This window comes from Schistocerca cancellata, unplaced genomic scaffold (assembly GCF_023864275.1).
Source record: "Schistocerca cancellata isolate TAMUIC-IGC-003103 unplaced genomic scaffold, iqSchCanc2.1 HiC_scaffold_1108, whole genome shotgun sequence".
NCBI classification, from domain to species: domain Eukaryota; kingdom Metazoa; phylum Arthropoda; class Insecta; order Orthoptera; family Acrididae; genus Schistocerca; species Schistocerca cancellata.
Window position 1 is genome coordinate 1 of NW_026047107.1, and position 22593 is coordinate 22593.

A 22593-nucleotide genomic window follows, 5' to 3' on the forward strand; every position below is an offset into this window, starting at 1 on the left:
AGGCTTTTAACCTAAGGGTCCAGGGTTCAAGTCCCTGTCCGGGCGGAAATTTTAATACTTTGGTAGCGATTCGTCTGGTAGCGGTGGAAACGCTACGGAAAATAATGCAGCTACGCCGTTTTCTGACACCACAGCGTTTTATACGGTAGCAGTTGCATGTGTCGGGAGAACACCGCGCTAACGGCAGTCGTGGCCGAGTGGTTAAGGCGTCTGACTCGAAATCAGATTCCCTCTGGGAGCGTAGGTTCGAATCCTACCGGCTGCGTGCGATTTTGCGTAAAGAGGAGCAAACGTTTTCGCACACATGTGACATGCGTGGGCGAATGCGGGTGCAACCAGTGACGCCATTCTCAACAAGACGAAAATTTCCGTTTTAAGAATACTGAGTTTTCGCGACGACCGCTGCTTACTGTGCCTATCGGTTCACCTCGCACTGACGCTGGGACTGCAGAAAGCCGTCGCTGAGATGGTGAGTACACAGATGTGCTCGAAAATTTCATTTTCTTTTTAAGAATCGCAATTTCAATCATTCGAGTGCGGCAAAAGCAGTAGTGCAGCGTTTTTTTTTTTTTTTCTTTTCTCAAGATCTCGCAGCTGCTTGGAGGTATGTCCATCGTTTTAAGACGACAGAAAACTAGCGTCAGCGGTGCGTCAGTGGGAAGTCGGTGAAGTCGCCATTGGAGCCATAAGCCAGCAATTACGACATGCGAAACACTCGCACACCACGCAGCTGTACGATAATGCTCGTGCGTGGGCCCGCATAGCTGAGTCGGTAGAGCGTTAGGTTTTCAACCGAAGGGTCCTGGGTTCAAGTCCCTGTCTGGGCGAAAATTAGTACACTTTCGTAACGGCTAATGGAAACCCTACAGCAAAGAGTGAGGCCACGCCGTTTTCTGCCATCATATTGCTTCTAAAGATGGCGGTTTGACTTGTCGGGAGTCGCTTCCGCCACCGGCAGTCGTGGCCGAGTGGTTAAGGCGTCTGACTTGAAATCAGATTCCCTCTGGGAGCGTAGGTTCGAGTCCTGCCGACTGCGAAAATTTTCTCGCTCTCAAAAGGCGGACGTTGAGCTGCATCCTAGCAGTTGCGTCACTACTAAACACGTGGGTCACCAGCAATGTGCAGTGTTATTTGATCGAGGGCGCAGCGTTACAGTCGCGCCCAGAAGCCGCAGCTCATCTCCTCGTCTCACAGCCGTCCACCAGGTGTTAGTACAAGTGTCGCCTCACTGGGCAGTGCAGATGTGTCCATTTTAGCTTGCAGACGATGACGTGTAGCAATTTATGAGCTAACGCAAGTCGAATGTTTTACCATGTGTATCTGCTAGATACTGCCTCTCATATGGTGGAGAGGCTCACTCCTTCTTGTGTCTCGTTCTCTGCACACGAGTTGCCCCTGGCATCGATATAGCACGGGTTTTCTAGCGTCAGCGTGGCGTCACGTCAAGTCAGCGAATTCAATATCACACGAATCGAGTCGACATGTTTGCTTGTTACGATGACGGAAGCTGAAGAAATGTGTGTGGAACTTCACTGCATCGGCTGCTCGCCCTTCAGCGTCCCTGTGTCTTATCAGACGAAGGTGACTGTGAAATTGGCAACGAGGCAGAAGTGAACGAACACATGCAAATGGCAGCCTTCGCCGTCAGCCGAAATAGCTCAGTTGGGAGAGCGTTAGACTGAAGATCTAAAGGTCCATGGTTCGATCCCGGGTTTCGGCAGGTACTCGTTTTGATGCGACGCCAATGGAATTACTCTGCGTTTGTGATAATGCAACTACCGCTGACAACAAAAATGACTCTCTCCTGTAGCTGTTCTGGTTGTCTATTGCATGCCACAAGAGGAACTTACTAGATAACTAACTCCCTTAGAAGCAAAAGAATTAAAAATATCCTACCGACTGCATTCCTTTTTCTGTGTCAGGTGGTGAAGAACGTCTTCAACGGAACCGTGAAATGAGCGAAAGCGTGGGAAACATTGCATTCGAAATGCTTGTGAATTTTCCAATTGCCCAGTGAGTGTCGACAAAACACGTAAATTCTCTGCTCCAACGTATGAGACGTAACAACTGGTGCAATTTGTTGTTGCATCGTGTGTCAGCAGTCTTCGATAGTGTGTTACGGGCTTAGCGCGATAAGTTTGTAGACAGCATTTAGGCGACGTTTTATTAGTAACGGCCCCATGCAGCGATTGCACAACAGTAAAGGACATGAGTCAATGTATAGTTGTGCATCGTAGGAGATTTTGCAGCCTTGTGTGAGCCCGGATAGCTCAGTCGGTAGAGCATTAGGCTTTTAACCTAAGGGTCCAGGGTTCAAGTCCCTGTCCGGGCGGAAATTTTAATACTTTGGTAGCGATTCGTCTGGTAGCGGTGGAAACGCTACGGAAAATAATGCAGCTACGCCGTTTTCTGACACCACAGCGTTTTATACGGTAGCAGTTGCATGTGTCGGGAGAACACCGCGCTAACGGCAGTCGTGGCCGAGTGGTTAAGGCGTCTGACTCGAAATCAGATTCCCTCTGGGAGCGTAGGTTCGAATCCTACCGGCTGCGTGCGATTTTGCGTAAAGAGGAGCAAACGTTTTCGCACACATGTGACATGCGTGGGCGAATGCGGGTGCAACCAGTGACGCCATTCTCAACAAGACGAAAATTTCCGTTTTAAGAATACTGAGTTTTCGCGACGACCGCTGCTTACTGTGCCTATCGGTTAACCTCGCACTGACGCTGGGACTGCAGAAAGCCGTCGCTGAGATGGTGAGTACACAGATGTGCTCGAAAATTTCATTTTCTTTTTAAGAATCGCAATTTCAATCATTCGAGTGCGGCAAAAGCAGTAGTGCAGCGTTTTTTTTTTTTTTTCTTTTCTTAAGATCTCGCAGCTGCTTGGAGGTATGTCCATCGTTTTAAGACGACAGAAAACTAGCGTCAGCGGTGCGTCAGTGGGAAGTCGGTGAAGTCGCCATTGGAGCCATAAGCCAGCAATTACGACATGCGAAACACTCGCACACCACGCAGCTGTACGATAATGCTCGTGCGTGGGCCCGCATAGCTGAGTCGGTAGAGCGTTAGGTTTTCAACCGAAGGGTCCTGGGTTCAAGTCCCTGTCTGGGCGAAAATTAGTACACTTTCGTAACGGCTAATGGAAACCCTACAGCAAAGAGTGAGGCCACGCCGTTTTCTGCCATCATATTGCTTCTAAAGATGGCGGTTTGACTTGTCGGGAGTCGCTTCCGCCACCGGCAGTCGTGGCCGAGTGGTTAAGGCGTCTGACTTGAAATCAGATTCCCTCTGGGAGCGTAGGTTCGAGTCCTGCCGACTGCGAAAATTTTCTCGCTCTCAAAAGGCGGACGTTGAGCTGCATCCTAGCAGTTGCGTCACTACTAAACACGTGGGTCACCAGCAATGTGCAGTGTTATTTGATCGAGGGCGCAGCGTTACAGTCGCGCCCAGAAGCCGCAGCTCATCTCCTCGTCTCACAGCCGTCCACCAGGTGTTAGTACAAGTGTCGCCTCACTGGGCAGTGCAGATGTGTCCATTTTAGCTTGCAGACGATGACGTGTAGCAATTTATGAGCTAACGCAAGTCGAATGTTTTACCATGTGTATCTGCTAGATACTGCCTCTCATATGGTGGAGAGGCTCACTCCTTCTTGTGTCTCGTTCTCTGCACACGAGTTGCCCCTGGCATCGATATAGCACGGGTTTTCTAGCGTCAGCGTGGCGTCACGTCAAGTCAGCGAATTCAATATCACACGAATCGAGTCGACATGTTTGCTTGTTACGATGACGGAAGCTGAAGAAATGTGTGTGGAACTTCACTGCATCGGCTGCTCGCCCTTCAGCGTCCCTGTGTCTTATCAGACGAAGGTGACTGTGAAATTGGCAACGAGGCAGAAGTGAACGAACACATGCAAATGGCAACCTTCGCCGTCAGCCGAAATAGCTCAGTTGGGAGAGCGTTAGACTGAAGATCTAAAGGTCCATGGTTCGATCCCGGGTTTCGGCAGGTACTCGTTTTGATGCGACGCCAATGGAATTACTCTGCGTTTGTGATAATGCAACTACCGCTGACAACAAAAATGACTCTCTCCTGTAGCTGTTCTGGTTGTCTATTGCATGCCACAAGAGGAACTTACTAGATAACTAACTCCCTTAGAAGCAAAAGAATTAAAAATATCCTACCGACTGCATTCCTTTTTCTGTGTCAGGTGGTGAAGAACGTCTTCAACGGAACCGTGAAATGAGCGAAAGCGTGGGAAACATTGCATTCGAAATGCTTGTGAATTTTCCAATTGCCCAGTGAGTGTCGACAAAACACGTAAATTCTCTGCTCCAACGTATGAGACGTAACAACTGGTGCAATTTGTTGTTGCATCGTGTGTCAGCAGTCTTCGATAGTGTGTTACGGGCTTAGCGCGATAAGTTTGTAGACAGCATTTAGGCGACGTTTTATTAGTAACGGCCCCATGCAGCGATTGCACAACAGTAAAGGACATGAGTCAATGTATAGTTGTGCATCGTAGGAGATTTTGCAGCCTTGTGTGAGCCCGGATAGCTCAGTCGGTAGAGCATTAGGCTTTTAACCTAAGGGTCCAGGGTTCAAGTCCCTGTCCGGGCGGAAATTTTAATACTTTGGTAGCGATTCGTCTGGTAGCGGTGGAAACGCTACGGAAAATAATGCAGCTACGCCGTTTTCTGACACCACAGCGTTTTATACGGTAGCAGTTGCATGTGTCGGGAGAACACCGCGCTAACGGCAGTCGTGGCCGAGTGGTTAAGGCGTCTGACTCGAAATCAGATTCCCTCTGGGAGCGTAGGTTCGAATCCTACCGGCTGCGTGCGATTTTGCGTAAAGAGGAGCAAACGTTTTCGCACACATGTGACATGCGTGGGCGAATGCGGGTGCAACCAGTGACGCCATTCTCAACAAGACGAAAATTTCCGTTTTAAGAATACTGAGTTTTCGCGACGACCGCTGCTTACTGTGCCTATCGGTTAACCTCGCACTGACGCTGGGACTGCAGAAAGCCGTCGCTGAGATGGTGAGTACACAGATGTGCTCGAAAATTTCATTTTCTTTTTAAGAATCGCAATTTCAATCATTCGAGTGCGGCAAAAGCAGTAGTGCAGCGTTTTTTTTTTTTTTTCTTTTCTTAAGATCTCGCAGCTGCTTGGAGGTATGTCCATCGTTTTAAGACGACAGAAAACTAGCGTCAGCGGTGCGTCAGTGGGAAGTCGGTGAAGTCGCCATTGGAGCCATAAGCCAGCAATTACGACATGCGAAACACTCGCACACCACGCAGCTGTACGATAATGCTCGTGCGTGGGCCCGCATAGCTGAGTCGGTAGAGCGTTAGGTTTTCAACCGAAGGGTCCTGGGTTCAAGTCCCTGTCTGGGCGAAAATTAGTACACTTTCGTAACGGCTAATGGAAACCCTACAGCAAAGAGTGAGGCCACGCCGTTTTCTGCCATCATATTGCTTCTAAAGATGGCGGTTTGACTTGTCGGGAGTCGCTTCCGCCACCGGCAGTCGTGGCCGAGTGGTTAAGGCGTCTGACTTGAAATCAGATTCCCTCTGGGAGCGTAGGTTCGAGTCCTGCCGACTGCGAAAATTTTCTCGCTCTCAAAAGGCGGACGTTGAGCTGCATCCTAGCAGTTGCGTCACTACTAAACACGTGGGTCACCAGCAATGTGCAGTGTTATTTGATCGAGGGCGCAGCGTTACAGTCGCGCCCAGAAGCCGCAGCTCATCTCCTCGTCTCACAGCCGTCCACCAGGTGTTAGTACAAGTGTCGCCTCACTGGGCAGTGCAGATGTGTCCATTTTAGCTTGCAGACGATGACGTGTAGCAATTTATGAGCTAACGCAAGTCGAATGTTTTACCATGTGTATCTGCTAGATACTGCCTCTCATATGGTGGAGAGGCTCACTCCTTCTTGTGTCTCGTTCTCTGCACACGAGTTGCCCCTGGCATCGATATAGCACGGGTTTTCTAGCGTCAGCGTGGCGTCACGTCAAGTCAGCGAATTCAATATCACACGAATCGAGTCGACATGTTTGCTTGTTACGATGACGGAAGCTGAAGAAATGTGTGTGGAACTTCACTGCATCGGCTGCTCGCCCTTCAGCGTCCCTGTGTCTTATCAGACGAAGGTGACTGTGAAATTGGCAACGAGGCAGAAGTGAACGAACACATGCAAATGGCAACCTTCGCCGTCAGCCGAAATAGCTCAGTTGGGAGAGCGTTAGACTGAAGATCTAAAGGTCCATGGTTCGATCCCGGGTTTCGGCAGGTACTCGTTTTGATGCGACGCCAATGGAATTACTCTGCGTTTGTGATAATGCAACTACCGCTGACAACAAAAATGACTCTCTCCTGTAGCTGTTCTGGTTGTCTATTGCATGCCACAAGAGGAACTTACTAGATAACTAACTCCCTTAGAAGCAAAAGAATTAAAAATATCCTACCGACTGCATTCCTTTTTCTGTGTCAGGTGGTGAAGAACGTCTTCAACGGAACCGTGAAATGAGCGAAAGCGTGGGAAACATTGCATTCGAAATGCTTGTGAATTTTCCAATTGCCCAGTGAGTGTCGACAAAACACGTAAATTCTCTGCTCCAACGTATGAGACGTAACAACTGGTGCAATTTGTTGTTGCATCGTGTGTCAGCAGTCTTCGATAGTGTGTTACGGGCTTAGCGCGATAAGTTTGTAGACAGCATTTAGGCGACGTTTTATTAGTAACGGCCCCATGCAGCGATTGCACAACAGTAAAGGACATGAGTCAATGTATAGTTGTGCATCGTAGGAGATTTTGCAGCCTTGTGTGAGCCCGGATAGCTCAGTCGGTAGAGCATTAGGCTTTTAACCTAAGGGTCCAGGGTTCAAGTCCCTGTCCGGGCGGAAATTTTAATACTTTGGTAGCGATTCGTCTGGTAGCGGTGGAAACGCTACGGAAAATAATGCAGCTACGCCGTTTTCTGACACCACAGCGTTTTATACGGTAGCAGTTGCATGTGTCGGGAGAACACCGCGCTAACGGCAGTCGTGGCCGAGTGGTTAAGGCGTCTGACTCGAAATCAGATTCCCTCTGGGAGCGTAGGTTCGAATCCTACCGGCTGCGTGCGATTTTGCGTAAAGAGGAGCAAACGTTTTCGCACACATGTGACATGCGTGGGCGAATGCGGGTGCAACCAGTGACGCCATTCTCAACAAGACGAAAATTTCCGTTTTAAGAATACTGAGTTTTCGCGACGACCGCTGCTTACTGTGCCTATCGGTTAACCTCGCACTGACGCTGGGACTGCAGAAAGCCGTCGCTGAGATGGTGAGTACACAGATGTGCTCGAAAATTTCATTTTCTTTTTAAGAATCGCAATTTCAATCATTCGAGTGCGGCAAAAGCAGTAGTGCAGCGTTTTTTTTTTTTTTTCTTTTCTTAAGATCTCGCAGCTGCTTGGAGGTATGTCCATCGTTTTAAGACGACAGAAAACTAGCGTCAGCGGTGCGTCAGTGGGAAGTCGGTGAAGTCGCCATTGGAGCCATAAGCCAGCAATTACGACATGCGAAACACTCGCACACCACGCAGCTGTACGATAATGCTCGTGCGTGGGCCCGCATAGCTGAGTCGGTAGAGCGTTAGGTTTTCAACCGAAGGGTCCTGGGTTCAAGTCCCTGTCTGGGCGAAAATTAGTACACTTTCGTAACGGCTAATGGAAACCCTACAGCAAAGAGTGAGGCCACGCCGTTTTCTGCCATCATATTGCTTCTAAAGATGGCGGTTTGACTTGTCGGGAGTCGCTTCCGCCACCGGCAGTCGTGGCCGAGTGGTTAAGGCGTCTGACTTGAAATCAGATTCCCTCTGGGAGCGTAGGTTCGAGTCCTGCCGACTGCGAAAATTTTCTCGCTCTCAAAAGGCGGACGTTGAGCTGCATCCTAGCAGTTGCGTCACTACTAAACACGTGGGTCACCAGCAATGTGCAGTGTTATTTGATCGAGGGCGCAGCGTTACAGTCGCGCCCAGAAGCCGCAGCTCATCTCCTCGTCTCACAGCCGTCCACCAGGTGTTAGTACAAGTGTCGCCTCACTGGGCAGTGCAGATGTGTCCATTTTAGCTTGCAGACGATGACGTGTAGCAATTTATGAGCTAACGCAAGTCGAATGTTTTACCATGTGTATCTGCTAGATACTGCCTCTCATATGGTGGAGAGGCTCACTCCTTCTTGTGTCTCGTTCTCTGCACACGAGTTGCCCCTGGCATCGATATAGCACGGGTTTTCTAGCGTCAGCGTGGCGTCACGTCAAGTCAGCGAATTCAATATCACACGAATCGAGTCGACATGTTTGCTTGTTACGATGACGGAAGCTGAAGAAATGTGTGTGGAACTTCACTGCATCGGCTGCTCGCCCTTCAGCGTCCCTGTGTCTTATCAGACGAAGGTGACTGTGAAATTGGCAACGAGGCAGAAGTGAACGAACACATGCAAATGGCAACCTTCGCCGTCAGCCGAAATAGCTCAGTTGGGAGAGCGTTAGACTGAAGATCTAAAGGTCCATGGTTCGATCCCGGGTTTCGGCAGGTACTCGTTTTGATGCGACGCCAATGGAATTACTCTGCGTTTGTGATAATGCAACTACCGCTGACAACAAAAATGACTCTCTCCTGTAGCTGTTCTGGTTGTCTATTGCATGCCACAAGAGGAACTTACTAGATAACTAACTCCCTTAGAAGCAAAAGAATTAAAAATATCCTACCGACTGCATTCCTTTTTCTGTGTCAGGTGGTGAAGAACGTCTTCAACGGAACCGTGAAATGAGCGAAAGCGTGGGAAACATTGCATTCGAAATGCTTGTGAATTTTCCAATTGCCCAGTGAGTGTCGACAAAACACGTAAATTCTCTGCTCCAACGTATGAGACGTAACAACTGGTGCAATTTGTTGTTGCATCGTGTGTCAGCAGTCTTCGATAGTGTGTTACGGGCTTAGCGCGATAAGTTTGTAGACAGCATTTAGGCGACGTTTTATTAGTAACGGCCCCATGCAGCGATTGCACAACAGTAAAGGACATGAGTCAATGTATAGTTGTGCATCGTAGGAGATTTTGCAGCCTTGTGTGAGCCCGGATAGCTCAGTCGGTAGAGCATTAGGCTTTTAACCTAAGGGTCCAGGGTTCAAGTCCCTGTCCGGGCGGAAATTTTAATACTTTGGTAGCGATTCGTCTGGTAGCGGTGGAAACGCTACGGAAAATAATGCAGCTACGCCGTTTTCTGACACCACAGCGTTTTATACGGTAGCAGTTGCATGTGTCGGGAGAACACCGCGCTAACGGCAGTCGTGGCCGAGTGGTTAAGGCGTCTGACTCGAAATCAGATTCCCTCTGGGAGCGTAGGTTCGAATCCTACCGGCTGCGTGCGATTTTGCGTAAAGAGGAGCAAACGTTTTCGCACACATGTGACATGCGTGGGCGAATGCGGGTGCAACCAGTGACGCCATTCTCAACAAGACGAAAATTTCCGTTTTAAGAATACTGAGTTTCCGTTTTAAGAATACTGAGTTTTCGCGACGACCGCTGCTTACTGTGCCTATCGGTTAACCTCGCACTGACGCTGGACTGCAGAAAGCCGTCGCTGAGATGGTGAGTACACAGATGTGCTCGAAAATTTCATTTTCTTTTAAGATCGCAATTTCAATCATTCGAGTGCGGCAAAAGCAGTAGTGCAGCGTTTTTTTTTTTTTTTCTTTCTTAAGATCTCGCAGCTGCTTGGAGGTATGTCCATCGTTTTAAGACGACAGAAAACTAGCGTCAGCGGTGCGTCAGTGGGAAGTCGGTGAAGTCGCCATTGGAGCCATAAGCCAGCAATTACGACATGCGAAACACTCGCACACCACGCAGCTGTACGATAATGCTCGTGCGTGGGCCCGCATAGCTGAGTCGGTAGAGCGTTAGGTTTCAACCGAAGGGTCCTGGGTTCAAGTCCCTGTCTGGGCGAAAATTAGTACACTTTCGTAACGGCTAATGGAAACCCTACAGCAAAGAGTGAGGCCACGCCGTTTTCTGCCATCAGATTGCTTCTAAAGATGGCGGTTTGACTTGTCGGGAGTCGCTTCCGCCACCGGCAGTCGTGCCGAGTGGTTAAGGCGTCTGACTTGAAATCAGATTCCCTCTGGGAGCGTAGGTTCGAGTCCTGCCGACTGCGAAATTTTCTCGCTCTCAAAAGGCGGACGTTGAGCTGCATCCTAGCAGTTGCGTCACTACTAAACACGTGGGTCACCAGCAATGTGCAGTGTTATTTGATCGAGGGCGCAGCGTTACAGTCGCGCCCAGAAGCCGCAGCTCATCTCCTCGTCTCACAGCCGTCACCAGGTGTTAGTACAAGTGTCGCCTCACTGGGCAGTGCAGATGTGTCCATTTTAGCTTGCAGACGATGACGGTGTAGCAATTTATGAGCTAACGCAAGTCGAATGTTTTACCATGTGTATCTGCTAGATACTGCCTCTCATATGGTGGAGAGGCTCACTCCTTCTTGTGTCTCGTTCTCTGCACACGAGTTGCCCCTGGCATCGATATAGCACGGGTTTTCTAGCGTCAGCGTGGCGTCACGTCAAGTCAGCGAATTCAATATCACACGAATCGAGTCGACATGTTTGCTTGTTACGATGACGGAAGCTGAAGAAATGTGTGTGGAACTTCACTGCATCGGCTGCTCGCCCTTCAGCGTCCCTGTGTCTTATCAGACGAAGGTGACTGTGAAATTGCAACGAGGCAGAAGTGAACGAACACATGCAAATGGCAACCTTCGCCGTCAGCCGAAATAGCTCAGTTGGGAGAGCGTTAGACTGAAGATCTAAAGGTCCATGGTTCGATCCCGGGTTTCGGCAGGTACTCGTTTTGATGCGACGCCAATGGAATTACTCTGCGTTTGTGATAATGCAACTACCGCTGACAACAAAAATGACTCTCTCCTGTAGCTGTTCTGGTTGTCTATTGCATGCCACAAGAGGAACTTACTAGATAACTAACTCCCTTAGAAGCAAAAGAATTAAAAATATCCTACCGACTGCATTCCTTTTTCTGTGTCAGGTGGTGAAGAACGTCTTCAACGGAACCGTGAAATGAGCGAAAGCGTGGGAAACATTGCATTCGAAATGCTTGTGATTTTCCAATTGCCCAGTGAGTGTCGACAAAACACGTAAATTCTCTGCTCCAACGTATGAGACGTAACAACTGTGCAATTTGTTGTTGCATCGTGTGTCAGCAGTCTTCGATAGTGTGTTACGGGCTTAGCGCGATAAGTTTGTAGACAGCATTTAGGCGACGTTTTATTAGTAACGGCCCCATGCAGCGATTGCACAACAGTAAAGGACATGAGTCAATGTATAGTTGTGCATCGTAGGAGATTTTGCAGCCTTGTGTGAGCCCGGATAGCTCAGTCGGTAGAGCATTAGGCTTTTAACCTAAGGGTCCAGGGTTCAAGTCCCTGTCCGGCGGAAATTTTAATACTTTGGTAGCGATTCGTCTGGTAGCGGTGGAAACGCTACGGAAAATAATGCAGCTACGCCGTTTTCTGACACCACAGCGTTTTATACGGTAGCAGTTGCATGTGTCGGGAGAACACCGCGCTAACGGCAGTCGTGCCGAGTGGTTAAGGCGTCTGACTCGAAATCAGATTCCCTCTGGGAGCGTAGGTTCGAATCCTACCGGCTGCGTGCGATTTTGCGTAAAGAGGAGCAAACGTTTCGCACACATGTGACATGCGTGGGCGAATGCGGGTGCAACCAGTGACGCCATTCTCAACAAGACGAAAATTTCCGTTTTAAGAATACTGAGTTTTCGCGACGACCGCTGCTTACTGTGCCTATCGGTTAACCTCGCACTGACGCTGGGAGTGCAGAAAGCCGTCGCTGAGATGGTGAGTACACAGATGTGCTCGAAATTTCATTTTCTTTTTAAGAATCGCAATTTCAATCATTCGAGTGCGGCAAAAGCAGTAGTGCAGCGTTTTTTTTTTTTTTCTTTTCTTAAGATCTCGCAGCTGCTTGGAGGTATGTCCATCGTTTTAAGACGACAGAAAACTAGCGTCAGCGGTGCGTCAGTGGAAGTCGGTGAAGTCGCCATTGGAGCCATAAGCCAGCAATTACGACATGCGAAACACTCGCACACCACGCAGCTGTACGATAATGCTCGTGCGTGGGCGCATAGCTGAGTCGGTAGAGCGTTAGGTTTTCAACCGAAGGGTCCTGGGTTCAAGTCCCTGTCTGGGCGAAAATTAGTACACTTTCGTAACGGCTAATGGAAACCCTACAGCAAAGAGTGAGGCCACGCCGTTTTCTGCCATCAGATTGCTTCTAAAGATGGCGGTTTGACTTGTCGGGAGTCGCTTCCGCCACCGGCAGTCGTGGCCGAGTGGTTAAGGCGTCTGACTTGAAATCAGATTCCCTCTGGGAGCGTAGGTTCGAGTCCTGCCGACTGCGAAAATTTTCTCGCTCTCAAAAGGCGGACGTTGAGCTGCATCCTAGCAGTTGCGTCACTACTAAACACGTGGGTCACCAGCAATGTGCAGTGTTATTTGATCGAGGGCGCAGCGTTACAGTCGCGCCCAGAAGCCGCAGCTCATCTCCTCGTCTCACAGCCGTCCACCAGGTGTTAGTACAAGTGTCGCCTCACTGGGCAGTGCAGATGTGTCCATTTTAGCTTGCAGACGATGACGTGTAGCAATTTATGAGCTAACGCAAGTCGAATGTTTTATCCATGTGTATCTGCTAGATACTGCCTCTCATATGGTGGAGAGGCTCACTCCTTCTTGTGTCTCGTTCTCTGCACACGAGTTGCCCCTGCATCGATATAGCACGGGTTTTCTAGCGTCAGCGTGGCGTCACGTCAAGTCAGCGAATTCAATATCACACGAATCGAGTCGACATGTTTGCTTGTTATGTTTGCTTGTTACGATGACGGAAGCTGAAGAAATGTGTGTGGAACTTCACTGCATCGGCTGCTCGCCCTTCAGCGTCCCTGTGTCTTATCAGACGAAGGTGACTGTGAAATTGGCAACGAGGCAGAAGTGAACGAACACATGCAAATGGCAACCTTCGCCGTCAGCCGAAATAGCTCAGTTGGAGAGCGTTAGACTGAAGATCTAAAGGTCCCTGGTTCGATCCCGGTTTCGGCAGGTACTCGTTTGATGCGACGCCAATGGAATTACTCTGCGTTTGTGATAATGCAACTACCGCTGACAACAAAAATGACTCTCTCCTGTAGCTGTTCTGGTTGTCTATTGCATGCCACAAGAGGAACTTACTAGATAACTAACTCCCTTAGAAGCAAAAGAATTAAAAATATCCTACCGACTGCATTCCTTTTTCTGTGTCAGGTGGTGAAGAACGTCTTCAACGGAACCGTGAAATGAGCGAAAGCGTGGGAAACATTGCATTCGAAATGCTTGTGAATTTTCCAATTGCCCAGTGAGTGTCGACAAAACACGTAAATTCTCTGCTCCAACGTATGAGACGTAACAACTGGTGCAATTTGTTGTTGCATCGTGTGTCAGCAGTCTTCGATAGTGTGTTACGGGCTTAGCGCGATAAGTTTGTAGACAGCATTTAGGCGACGTTTTATTAGTAACGGCCCCATGCAGCGATTGCACAACAGTAAAGGACATGAGTCAATGTATAGTTGTGCATCGTAGGAGATTTTGCAGCCTTGTGTGAGCCCGGATAGCTCAGTCGGTAGAGCATTAGGCTTTTAACCTAAGGGTCCAGGGTTCAAGTCCCTGTCCGGGCGGAAATTTTAATACTTTGGTAGCGATTCGTCTGGTAGCGGTGGAAACGCTACGGAAAATAATGCAGCTACGCCGTTTTCTGACACCACAGCGTTTTATACGGTAGCAGTTGCATGTGTCGGGAGAACACCGCGCTAACGGCAGTCGTGGCCGAGTGGTTAAGGCGTCTGACTCGAAATCAGATTCCCTCTGGGAGCGTAGGTTCGAATCCTACCGGCTGCGTGCGATTTTGCGTAAAGAGGAGCAAACGTTTTCGCACACATGTGACATGCGTGGGCGAATGCGGGTGCAACCAGTGACGCCATTCTCAACAAGACGAAAATTTCCGTTTTAAGAATACTGAGTTTTCGCGACGACCGCTGCTTACTGTGCCTATCGGTTCACCTCGCACTGACGCTGGGACTGCAGAAAGCCGTCGCTGAGATGGTGAGTACACAGATGTGCTCGAAAATTTCATTTTCTTTTTAAGAATCGCAATTTCAATCATTCGAGTGCGGCAAAAGCAGTAGTGCAGCGTTTTTTTTTTTTTTTTTCTTTTCTTAAGATCTCGCAGCTGCTTGAGGTATGTCCATCGTTTTAAGACGACAGAAAACTAGCGTCAGCGGTGCGTCAGTGGGAAGTCGGTGAAGTCGCCATTGGAGCCATAAGCCAGCAATTACGACATGCGAAACACTCGCACACCACGCAGCTGTACGATAATGCTCGTGCGTGGGCCCGCATAGCTGAGTCGGTAGAGCGTTAGGTTTTCAACCGAAGGGTCCTGGGTTCAAGTCCCTGTCTGGGCGAAAATTAGTACACTTTCGTAACGGCTAATGGAAACCCTACAGCAAAGAGTGAGGCCACGCCGTTTTCTGCCATCAGATTGCTTCTAAAGATGGCGGTTTGACTTGTCGGGAGTCGCTTCGCCACCGGCAGTCGTGGCCGAGTGGTTAAGGCGTCTGACTTGAAATCAGATTCCCTCTGGGAGCGTAGGTTCGAGTCCTGCCGACTGCGAAAATTTTCTCGCTCTCAAAAGGCGGACGTTGAGCTGCATCCTAGCAGTTGCGTCACTACTAAACACGTGGGTCACCAGCAATGTGCAGTGTTATTTGATCGAGGGCGCAGCGTTACAGTCGCGCCCAGAAGCCGCAGCTCATCTCCTCGTCTCACAGCCGTCCACCAGGTGTTAGTACAAGTGTCGCCTCACTGGGCAGTGCAGATGTGTCCATTTTAGCTTGCAGACGATGACGTGTAGCAATTTATGAGCTAACGCAAGTCGAATGTTTTACCATGTGTATCTGCTAGATACTGCCTCTCATATGGTGGAGAGGCTCACTCCTTCTTGTGTCTCGTTCTCTGCACACGAGTTGCCCCTGGCATCGATATAGCACGGTTTTTCTAGCGTCAGCGTGGCGTCACGTCAAGTCAGCGAATTCAATATCACACGAATCGAGTCGACATGTTTGCTTGTTACGATGACGGAAGCTGAAGAAATGTGTGTGGAACTTCACTGCATCGGCTGCTCGCCCTTCAGCGTCCCTGTGTCTTATCAGACGAAGGTGACTGTGAAATTGGCAACGAGGCAGAAGTGAACGAACACATGCAAATGGCAACCTTCGCCGTCAGCCGAAATAGCTCAGTTGGGAGAGCGTTAGACTGAAGATCTAAAGGTCCCTGGTTCGATCCCGGGTTTCGGCAGGTACTCGTTTTGATGCGACGCCAATGGAATTACTCTGCGTTTGTGATAATGCAACTACCGCTGACAACAAAAATGACTCTCTCCTGTAGCTGTTCTGGTTGTCTATTGCATGCCACAAGAGGAACTTACTAGATAACTAACTCCCTTAGAAGCAAAAGAATTAAAAATATCCTACCGACTGCATTCCTTTTTCTGTGTCAGGTGGTGAAGAACGTCTTCAACGGAACCGTGAAATGAGCGAAAGCGTGGGAAACATTGCATTCGAAATGCTTGTGAATTTTCCAATTGCCCAGTGAGTGTCGACAAAACACGTAAATTCTCTGCTCCAACGTATGAGACGTAACAACTGGTGCAATTTGTTGTTGCATCGTGTGTCAGCAGTCTTCGATAGTGTGTTACGGGCTTAGCGCGATAAGTTTGTAGACAGCATTTAGGCGACGTTTTATTAGTAACGGCCCATGCAGCGATTGCACAACAGTAAAGGACATGAGTCAATGTATAGTTGTGCATCGTAGGAGATTTTGCAGCCTTGTGTGAGCCCGGATAGCTCAGTCGGTAGAGCATTAGGCTTTTAACCTAAGGGTCCAGGGTTCAAGTCCCTGTCCGGGCGGAAATTTTAATACTTTGGTAGCGATTCGTCTGGTAGCGGTGGAAACGCTACGGAAAATAATGCAGCTACGCCGTTTTCTGACACCACAGCGTTTTATACGGTAGCAGTTGCATGTGTCGGGAGAACACCGCGCTAACGGCAGTCGTGGCCGAGTGGTTAAGGCGTCTGACTCGAAATCAGATTCCCTCTGGGAGCGTAGGTTCGAATCCTACCGGCTGCGTGCGATTTTGCGTAAAGAGGAGCAAACGTTTTCGCACACATGTGACATGCGTGGGCGAATGCGGGTGCAACCAGTGACGCCATTCTCAACAAGACGAAAATTTCCGTTTTAAGAATACTGAGTTTTCGCGACGACCGCTGCTTACTGTGCCTATCGGTTCACCTCGCACTGACGCTGGGACTGCAGAAAGCCGTCGCTGAGATGGTGAGTACACAGATGTGCTCGAAAATTTCATTTTCTTTTTAAGAATCGCAATTTCAATCATTCGAGTGCGGCAAAAGCAGTAGTGCAGCGTTTTTTTTTTTTTTTTTTCTTTTCTTAAGATCTCGCAGCTGCTTGGAGGTATGTCCATCGTTTTAAGACGACAGAAAACTAGCGTCAGCGGTGCGTCAGTGGGAAGTCGGTGAAGTCGCCATTGGAGCCATAAGCCAGCAATTACGACATGCGAAACACTCGCACACCACGCAGCTGTACGATAATGCTCGTGCGTGGGCCCGCATAGCTGAGTCGGTAGAGCGTTAGGTTTTCAACCGAAGGGTCCTGGGTTCAAGTCCCTGTCTGGGCGAAAATTAGTACACTTTCGTAACGGCTAATGGAAACCCTACAGCAAAGAGTGAGGCCACGCCGTTTTCTGCCATCAGATTGCTTCTAAAGATGGCGGTTTGACTTGTCGGGAGTCGCTTCCGCCACCGGCAGTCGTGGCCGAGTGGTTAAGGCGTCTGACTTGAAATCAGATTCCCTCTGGGAGCGTAGGTTCGAGTCCTGCCGACTGCGAAAATTTTCTCGCTCTCAAAAGGCGGACGTTGAGCTGCATCCTAGCAGTTGCGTCACTACTAAACACGTGGGTCACCAGCAATGTGCAGTGTTATTTGATCGAGGGCGCAGCGTTACAGTCGCGCCCAGAAGCCGCAGCTCATCTCCTCGTCTCACAGCCGTCCACCAGGTGTTAGTACAAGTGTCGCCTCACTGGGCAGTGCAGATGTGTCCATTTTAGCTTGCAGACGATGACGTGTAGCAATTTATGAGCTAACGCAAGTCGAATGTTTTACCATGTGTATCTGCTAGATACTGCCTCTCATATGGTGGAGAGGCTCACTCCTTCTTGTGTCTCGTTCTCTGCACACGAGTTGCCCCTGGCATCGATATAGCACGGGTTTTCTAGCGTCAGCGTGGCGTCACGTCAAGTCAGCGAATTCAATATCACACGAATCGAGTCGACATGTTTGCTTGTTACGATGACGGAAGCTGAAGAAATGTGTGTGGAACTTCACTGCATCGGCTGCTCGCCCTTCAGCGTCCCTGTGTCTTATCAGACGAAGGTGACTGTGAAATTGGCAACGAGGCAGAAGTGAACGAACACATGCAAATGGCAACCTTCGCCGTCAGCCGAAATAGCTCAGTTGGGAGAGCGTTAGACTGAAGATCTAAAGGTCCCTGGTTCGATCCCGGGTTTCGGCAGGTACTCGTTTTGATGCGACGCCAATGGAATTACTCTGCGTTTGTGATAATGCAACTACCGCTGACAACAAAAATGACTCTCTCCTGTAGCTGTTCTGGTTGTCTATTGCATGCCACAAGAGGAACTTACTAGATAACTAACTCCCTTAGAAGCAAAAGAATTAAAAATATCCTACCGACTGCATTCCTTTTTCTGTGTCAGGTGGTGAAGAACGTCTTCAACGGAACCGTGAAATGAGCGAAAGCGTGGGAAACATTGCATTCGAAATGCTTGTGAATTTTCCAATTGCCCAGTGAGTGTCGACAAAACACGTAAATTCTCTGCTCCAACGTATGAGACGTAACAACTGGTGCAATTTGTTGTTGCATCGTGTGTCAGCAGTCTTCGATAGTGTGTTACGGGCTTAGCGCGATAAGTTTGTAGACAGCATTTAGGCGACGTTTTATTAGTAACGGCCCCATGCAGCGATTGCACAACAGTAAAGGACATGAGTCAATGTATAGTTGTGCATCGTAGGAGATTTTGCAGCCTTGTGTGAGCCCGGATAGCTCAGTCGGTAGAGCATTAGGCTTTTAACCTAAGGGTCCAGGGTTCAAGTCCCTGTCCGGGCGGAAATTTTAATACTTTGGTAGCGATTCGTCTGGTAGCGGTGGAAACGCTACGGAAAATAATGCAGCTACGCCGTTTTCTGACACCACAGCGTTTTATACGGTAGCAGTTGCATGTGTCGGGAGAACACCGCGCTAACGGCAGTCGTGGCCGAGTGGTTAAGGCGTCTGACTCGAAATCAGATTCCCTCTGGGAGCGTAGGTTCGAATCCTACCGGCTGCGTGCGATTTTGCGTAAAGAGGAGCAAACGTTTTCGCACACATGTGACATGCGTGGGCGAATGCGGGTGCAACCAGTGACGCCATTCTCAACAAGACGAAAATTTCCGTTTTAAGAATACTGAGTTTTCGCGACGACCGCTGCTTACTGTGCCTATCGGTTCACCTCGCACTGACGCTGGGACTGCAGAAAGCCGTCGCTGAGATGGTGAGTACACAGATGTGCTCGAAAATTTCATTTTCTTTTTAAGAATCGCAATTTCAATCATTCGAGTGCGGCAAAAGCAGTAGTGCAGCGTTTTTTTTTTTTTTTTTTTCTTTTCTTAAGATCTCGCAGCTGCTTGGAGGTATGTCCATCGTTTTAAGACGACAGAAAACTAGCGTCAGCGGTGCGTCAGTGGGAAGTCGGTGAAGTCGCCATTGGAGCCATAAGCCAGCAATTACGACATGCGAAACACTCGCACACCACGCAGCTGTACGATAATGCTCGTGCGTGGGCCCGCATAGCTGAGTCGGTAGAGCGTTAGGTTTTCAACCGAAGGGTCCTGGGTTCAAGTCCCTGTCTGGGCGAAAATTAGTACACTTTCGTAACGGCTAATGGAAACCCTACAGCAAAGAGTGAGGCCACGCCGTTTTCTGCCATCAGATTGCTTCTAAAGATGGCGGTTTGACTTGTCGGGAGTCGCTTCCGCCACCGGCAGTCGTGGCCGAGTGGTTAAGGCGTCTGACTTGAAATCAGATTCCCTCTGGGAGCGTAGGTTCGAGTCCTGCCGACTGCGAAAATTTTCTCGCTCTCAAAAGGCGGACGTTGAGCTGCATCCTAGCAGTTGCGTCACTACTAAACACGTGGGTCACCAGCAATGTGCAGTGTTATTTGATCGAGGGCGCAGCGTTACAGTCGCGCCCAGAAGCCGCAGCTCATCTCCTCGTCTCACAGCCGTCCACCAGGTGTTAGTACAAGTGTCGCCTCACTGGGCAGTGCAGATGTGTCCATTTTAGCTTGCAGACGATGACGTGTAGCAATTTATGAGCTAACGCAAGTCGAATGTTTTACCATGTGTATCTGCTAGATACTGCCTCTCATATGGTGGAGAGGCTCACTCCTTCTTGTGTCTCGTTCTCTGCACACGAGTTGCCCCTGGCATCGATATAGCACGGGTTTTCTAGCGTCAGCGTGGCGTCACGTCAAGTCAGCGAATTCAATATCACACGAATCGAGTCGACATGTTTGCTTGTTACGATGACGGAAGCTGAAGAAATGTGTGTGGAACTTCACTGCATCGGCTGCTCGCCCTTCAGCGTCCCTGTGTCTTATCAGACGAAGGTGACTGTGAAATTGGCAACGAGGCAGAAGTGAACGAACACATGCAAATGGCAACCTTCGCCGTCAGCCGAAATAGCTCAGTTGGGAGAGCGTTAGACTGAAGATCTAAAGGTCCCTGGTTCGATCCCGGGTTTCGGCAGGTACTCGTTTTGATGCGACGCCAATGGAATTACTCTGCGTTTGTGATAATGCAACTACCGCTGACAACAAAAATGACTCTCTCCTGTAGCTGTTCTGGTTGTCTATTGCATGCCACAAGAGGAACTTACTAGATAACTAACTCCCTTAGAAGCAAAAGAATTAAAAATATCCTACCGACTGCATTCCTTTTTCTGTGTCAGGTGGTGAAGAACGTCTTCAACGGAACCGTGAAATGAGCGAAAGCGTGGGAAACATTGCATTCGAAATGCTTGTGAATTTTCCAATTGCCCAGTGAGTGTCGACAAAACACGTAAATTCTCTGCTCCAACGTATGAGACGTAACAACTGGTGCAATTTGTTGTTGCATCGTGTGTCAGCAGTCTTCGATAGTGTGTTACGGGCTTAGCGCGATAAGTTTGTAGACAGCATTTAGGCGACGTTTTATTAGTAACGGCCCCATGCAGCGATTGCACAACAGTAAAGGACATGAGTCAATGTATAGTTGTGCATCGTAGGAGATTTTGCAGCCTTGTGTGAGCCCGGATAGCTCAGTCGGTAGAGCATTAGGCTTTTAACCTAAGGGTCCAGGGTTCAAGTCCCTGTCCGGGCGGAAATTTTAATACTTTGGTAGCGATTCGTCTGGTAGCGGTGGAAACGCTACGGAAAATAATGCAGCTACGCCGTTTTCTGACACCACAGCGTTTTATACGGTAGCAGTTGCATGTGTCGGGAGAACACCGCGCTAACGGCAGTCGTGGCCGAGTGGTTAAGGCGTCTGACTCGAAATCAGATTCCCTCTGGGAGCGTAGGTTCGAATCCTACCGGCTGCGTGCGATTTTGCGTAAAGAGGAGCAAACGTTTTCGCACACATGTGACATGCGTGGGCGAATGCGGGTGCAACCAGTGACGCCATTCTCAACAAGACGAAAATTTCCGTTTTAAGAATACTGAGTTTTCGCGACGACCGCTGCTTACTGTGCCTATCGGTTCACCTCGCACTGACGCTGGGACTGCAGAAAGCCGTCGCTGAGATGGTGAGTACACAGATGTGCTCGAAAATTTCATTTTCTTTTTAAGAATCGCAATTTCAATCATTCGAGTGCGGCAAAAGCAGTAGTGCAGCGTTTTTTTTTTTTTTTTTTTCTTTTCTTAAGATCTCGCAGCTGCTTGGAGGTATGTCCATCGTTTTAAGACGACAGAAAACTAGCGTCAGCGGTGCGTCAGTGGGAAGTCGGTGAAGTCGCCATTGGAGCCATAAGCCAGCAATTACGACATGCGAAACACTCGCACACCACGCAGCTGTACGATAATGCTCGTGCGTGGGCCCGCATAGCTGAGTCGGTAGAGCGTTAGGTTTTCAACCGAAGGGTCCTGGGTTCAAGTCCCTGTCTGGGCGAAAATTAGTACACTTTCGTAACGGCTAATGGAAACCCTACAGCAAAGAGTGAGGCCACGCCGTTTTCTGCCATCAGATTGCTTCTAAAGATGGCGGTTTGACTTGTCGGGAGTCGCTTCCGCCACCGGCAGTCGTGGCCGAGTGGTTAAGGCGTCTGACTTGAAATCAGATTCCCTCTGGGAGCGTAGGTTCGAGTCCTGCCGACTGCGAAAATTTTCTCGCTCTCAAAAGGCGGACGTTGAGCTGCATCCTAGCAGTTGCGTCACTACTAAACACGTGGGTCACCAGCAATGTGCAGTGTTATTTGATCGAGGGCGCAGCGTTACAGTCGCGCCCAGAAGCCGCAGCTCATCTCCTCGTCTCACAGCCGTCCACCAGGTGTTAGTACAAGTGTCGCCTCACTGGGCAGTGCAGATGTGTCCATTTTAGCTTGCAGACGATGACGTGTAGCAATTTATGAGCTAACGCAAGTCGAATGTTTTACCATGTGTATCTGCTAGATACTGCCTCTCATATGGTGGAGAGGCTCACTCCTTCTTGTGTCTCGTTCTCTGCACACGAGTTGCCCCTGGCATCGATATAGCACGGGTTTTCTAGCGTCAGCGTGGCGTCACGTCAAGTCAGCGAATTCAATATCACACGAATCGAGTCGACATGTTTGCTTGTTACGATGACGGAAGCTGAAGAAATGTGTGTGGAACTTCACTGCATCGGCTGCTCGCCCTTCAGCGTCCCTGTGTCTTATCAGACGAAGGTGACTGTGAAATTGGCAACGAGGCAGAAGTGAACGAACACATGCAAATGGCAACCTTCGCCGTCAGCCGAAATAGCTCAGTTGGGAGAGCGTTAGACTGAAGATCTAAAGGTCCCTGGTTCGATCCCGGGTTTCGGCAGGTACTCGTTTTGATGCGACGCCAATGGAATTACTCTGCGTTTGTGATAATGCAACTACCGCTGACAACAAAAATGACTCTCTCCTGTAGCTGTTCTGGTTGTCTATTGCATGCCACAAGAGGAACTTACTAGATAACTAACTCCCTTAGAAGCAAAAGAATTAAAAATATCCTACCGACTGCATTCCTTTTTCTGTGTCAGGTGGTGAAGAACGTCTTCAACGGAACCGTGAAATGAGCGAAAGCGTGGGAAACATTGCATTCGA

The 22593-nt window shown here is 49.2% G+C and overlaps 38 non-coding genes across 38 annotated transcripts; all 38 read left to right on the forward strand.

Annotated features, from left to right (window-relative positions):
• The first annotated feature begins 183 nt into the window (after positions 1-183).
• On the forward strand, positions 184-265 carry Trnas-cga (transfer RNA serine (anticodon CGA)). Its single transcript has one exon. It is a non-coding gene; the product is annotated as a tRNA-Ser (tRNA).
• A 689-nt stretch (positions 266-954) lies between these two features.
• On the forward strand, positions 955-1036 carry Trnas-uga (transfer RNA serine (anticodon UGA)). Its single transcript has one exon. It is a non-coding gene; the product is annotated as a tRNA-Ser (tRNA).
• A 611-nt stretch (positions 1037-1647) lies between these two features.
• On the forward strand, positions 1648-1720 carry Trnaf-gaa (transfer RNA phenylalanine (anticodon GAA)). The gene has a single exon. It is a non-coding gene; the product is annotated as a tRNA-Phe (tRNA).
• A 539-nt stretch (positions 1721-2259) lies between these two features.
• Trnak-uuu (transfer RNA lysine (anticodon UUU)) lies at positions 2260-2332 on the forward strand. Its single transcript has one exon. It is a non-coding gene; the product is annotated as a tRNA-Lys (tRNA).
• A 138-nt stretch (positions 2333-2470) lies between these two features.
• Positions 2471-2552, forward strand: Trnas-cga (transfer RNA serine (anticodon CGA)). The gene has a single exon. It is a non-coding gene; the product is annotated as a tRNA-Ser (tRNA).
• Positions 2553-3241: 689 nt separating this feature from the next.
• On the forward strand, positions 3242-3323 carry Trnas-uga (transfer RNA serine (anticodon UGA)). The gene has a single exon. It is a non-coding gene; the product is annotated as a tRNA-Ser (tRNA).
• Positions 3324-3934: 611 nt separating this feature from the next.
• On the forward strand, positions 3935-4007 carry Trnaf-gaa (transfer RNA phenylalanine (anticodon GAA)). The gene has a single exon. It is a non-coding gene; the product is annotated as a tRNA-Phe (tRNA).
• Positions 4008-4546: 539 nt separating this feature from the next.
• Trnak-uuu (transfer RNA lysine (anticodon UUU)) lies at positions 4547-4619 on the forward strand. The gene has a single exon. It is a non-coding gene; the product is annotated as a tRNA-Lys (tRNA).
• A 138-nt stretch (positions 4620-4757) lies between these two features.
• Positions 4758-4839, forward strand: Trnas-cga (transfer RNA serine (anticodon CGA)). The gene has a single exon. It is a non-coding gene; the product is annotated as a tRNA-Ser (tRNA).
• Positions 4840-5528: 689 nt separating this feature from the next.
• Positions 5529-5610, forward strand: Trnas-uga (transfer RNA serine (anticodon UGA)). Its single transcript has one exon. It is a non-coding gene; the product is annotated as a tRNA-Ser (tRNA).
• A 611-nt stretch (positions 5611-6221) lies between these two features.
• Positions 6222-6294, forward strand: Trnaf-gaa (transfer RNA phenylalanine (anticodon GAA)). Its single transcript has one exon. It is a non-coding gene; the product is annotated as a tRNA-Phe (tRNA).
• A 539-nt stretch (positions 6295-6833) lies between these two features.
• Trnak-uuu (transfer RNA lysine (anticodon UUU)) lies at positions 6834-6906 on the forward strand. The gene has a single exon. It is a non-coding gene; the product is annotated as a tRNA-Lys (tRNA).
• Positions 6907-7044: 138 nt separating this feature from the next.
• Trnas-cga (transfer RNA serine (anticodon CGA)) lies at positions 7045-7126 on the forward strand. The gene has a single exon. It is a non-coding gene; the product is annotated as a tRNA-Ser (tRNA).
• A 689-nt stretch (positions 7127-7815) lies between these two features.
• Positions 7816-7897, forward strand: Trnas-uga (transfer RNA serine (anticodon UGA)). The gene has a single exon. It is a non-coding gene; the product is annotated as a tRNA-Ser (tRNA).
• Positions 7898-8508: 611 nt separating this feature from the next.
• Positions 8509-8581, forward strand: Trnaf-gaa (transfer RNA phenylalanine (anticodon GAA)). Its single transcript has one exon. It is a non-coding gene; the product is annotated as a tRNA-Phe (tRNA).
• Positions 8582-9120: 539 nt separating this feature from the next.
• Positions 9121-9193, forward strand: Trnak-uuu (transfer RNA lysine (anticodon UUU)). Its single transcript has one exon. It is a non-coding gene; the product is annotated as a tRNA-Lys (tRNA).
• Positions 9194-9331: 138 nt separating this feature from the next.
• Trnas-cga (transfer RNA serine (anticodon CGA)) lies at positions 9332-9413 on the forward strand. The gene has a single exon. It is a non-coding gene; the product is annotated as a tRNA-Ser (tRNA).
• A 706-nt stretch (positions 9414-10119) lies between these two features.
• Trnas-uga (transfer RNA serine (anticodon UGA)) lies at positions 10120-10200 on the forward strand. Its single transcript has one exon. It is a non-coding gene; the product is annotated as a tRNA-Ser (tRNA).
• A 609-nt stretch (positions 10201-10809) lies between these two features.
• On the forward strand, positions 10810-10882 carry Trnaf-gaa (transfer RNA phenylalanine (anticodon GAA)). The gene has a single exon. It is a non-coding gene; the product is annotated as a tRNA-Phe (tRNA).
• A 747-nt stretch (positions 10883-11629) lies between these two features.
• Trnas-cga (transfer RNA serine (anticodon CGA)) lies at positions 11630-11710 on the forward strand. The gene has a single exon. It is a non-coding gene; the product is annotated as a tRNA-Ser (tRNA).
• Positions 11711-12393: 683 nt separating this feature from the next.
• Positions 12394-12475, forward strand: Trnas-uga (transfer RNA serine (anticodon UGA)). The gene has a single exon. It is a non-coding gene; the product is annotated as a tRNA-Ser (tRNA).
• A 624-nt stretch (positions 12476-13099) lies between these two features.
• Trnaf-gaa (transfer RNA phenylalanine (anticodon GAA)) lies at positions 13100-13170 on the forward strand. The gene has a single exon. It is a non-coding gene; the product is annotated as a tRNA-Phe (tRNA).
• Positions 13171-13708: 538 nt separating this feature from the next.
• On the forward strand, positions 13709-13781 carry Trnak-uuu (transfer RNA lysine (anticodon UUU)). Its single transcript has one exon. It is a non-coding gene; the product is annotated as a tRNA-Lys (tRNA).
• Positions 13782-13919: 138 nt separating this feature from the next.
• Trnas-cga (transfer RNA serine (anticodon CGA)) lies at positions 13920-14001 on the forward strand. The gene has a single exon. It is a non-coding gene; the product is annotated as a tRNA-Ser (tRNA).
• Positions 14002-14690: 689 nt separating this feature from the next.
• On the forward strand, positions 14691-14772 carry Trnas-uga (transfer RNA serine (anticodon UGA)). The gene has a single exon. It is a non-coding gene; the product is annotated as a tRNA-Ser (tRNA).
• A 611-nt stretch (positions 14773-15383) lies between these two features.
• Trnaf-gaa (transfer RNA phenylalanine (anticodon GAA)) lies at positions 15384-15456 on the forward strand. The gene has a single exon. It is a non-coding gene; the product is annotated as a tRNA-Phe (tRNA).
• A 538-nt stretch (positions 15457-15994) lies between these two features.
• On the forward strand, positions 15995-16067 carry Trnak-uuu (transfer RNA lysine (anticodon UUU)). Its single transcript has one exon. It is a non-coding gene; the product is annotated as a tRNA-Lys (tRNA).
• Positions 16068-16205: 138 nt separating this feature from the next.
• Positions 16206-16287, forward strand: Trnas-cga (transfer RNA serine (anticodon CGA)). The gene has a single exon. It is a non-coding gene; the product is annotated as a tRNA-Ser (tRNA).
• Positions 16288-16979: 692 nt separating this feature from the next.
• On the forward strand, positions 16980-17061 carry Trnas-uga (transfer RNA serine (anticodon UGA)). The gene has a single exon. It is a non-coding gene; the product is annotated as a tRNA-Ser (tRNA).
• Positions 17062-17672: 611 nt separating this feature from the next.
• On the forward strand, positions 17673-17745 carry Trnaf-gaa (transfer RNA phenylalanine (anticodon GAA)). The gene has a single exon. It is a non-coding gene; the product is annotated as a tRNA-Phe (tRNA).
• Positions 17746-18284: 539 nt separating this feature from the next.
• Trnak-uuu (transfer RNA lysine (anticodon UUU)) lies at positions 18285-18357 on the forward strand. Its single transcript has one exon. It is a non-coding gene; the product is annotated as a tRNA-Lys (tRNA).
• A 138-nt stretch (positions 18358-18495) lies between these two features.
• Positions 18496-18577, forward strand: Trnas-cga (transfer RNA serine (anticodon CGA)). Its single transcript has one exon. It is a non-coding gene; the product is annotated as a tRNA-Ser (tRNA).
• A 693-nt stretch (positions 18578-19270) lies between these two features.
• Positions 19271-19352, forward strand: Trnas-uga (transfer RNA serine (anticodon UGA)). Its single transcript has one exon. It is a non-coding gene; the product is annotated as a tRNA-Ser (tRNA).
• A 611-nt stretch (positions 19353-19963) lies between these two features.
• Trnaf-gaa (transfer RNA phenylalanine (anticodon GAA)) lies at positions 19964-20036 on the forward strand. The gene has a single exon. It is a non-coding gene; the product is annotated as a tRNA-Phe (tRNA).
• Positions 20037-20575: 539 nt separating this feature from the next.
• Positions 20576-20648, forward strand: Trnak-uuu (transfer RNA lysine (anticodon UUU)). The gene has a single exon. It is a non-coding gene; the product is annotated as a tRNA-Lys (tRNA).
• Positions 20649-20786: 138 nt separating this feature from the next.
• Trnas-cga (transfer RNA serine (anticodon CGA)) lies at positions 20787-20868 on the forward strand. The gene has a single exon. It is a non-coding gene; the product is annotated as a tRNA-Ser (tRNA).
• Positions 20869-21561: 693 nt separating this feature from the next.
• On the forward strand, positions 21562-21643 carry Trnas-uga (transfer RNA serine (anticodon UGA)). The gene has a single exon. It is a non-coding gene; the product is annotated as a tRNA-Ser (tRNA).
• Positions 21644-22254: 611 nt separating this feature from the next.
• Positions 22255-22327, forward strand: Trnaf-gaa (transfer RNA phenylalanine (anticodon GAA)). Its single transcript has one exon. It is a non-coding gene; the product is annotated as a tRNA-Phe (tRNA).
• The last annotated feature ends 266 nt before the right edge of the window (positions 22328-22593 follow it).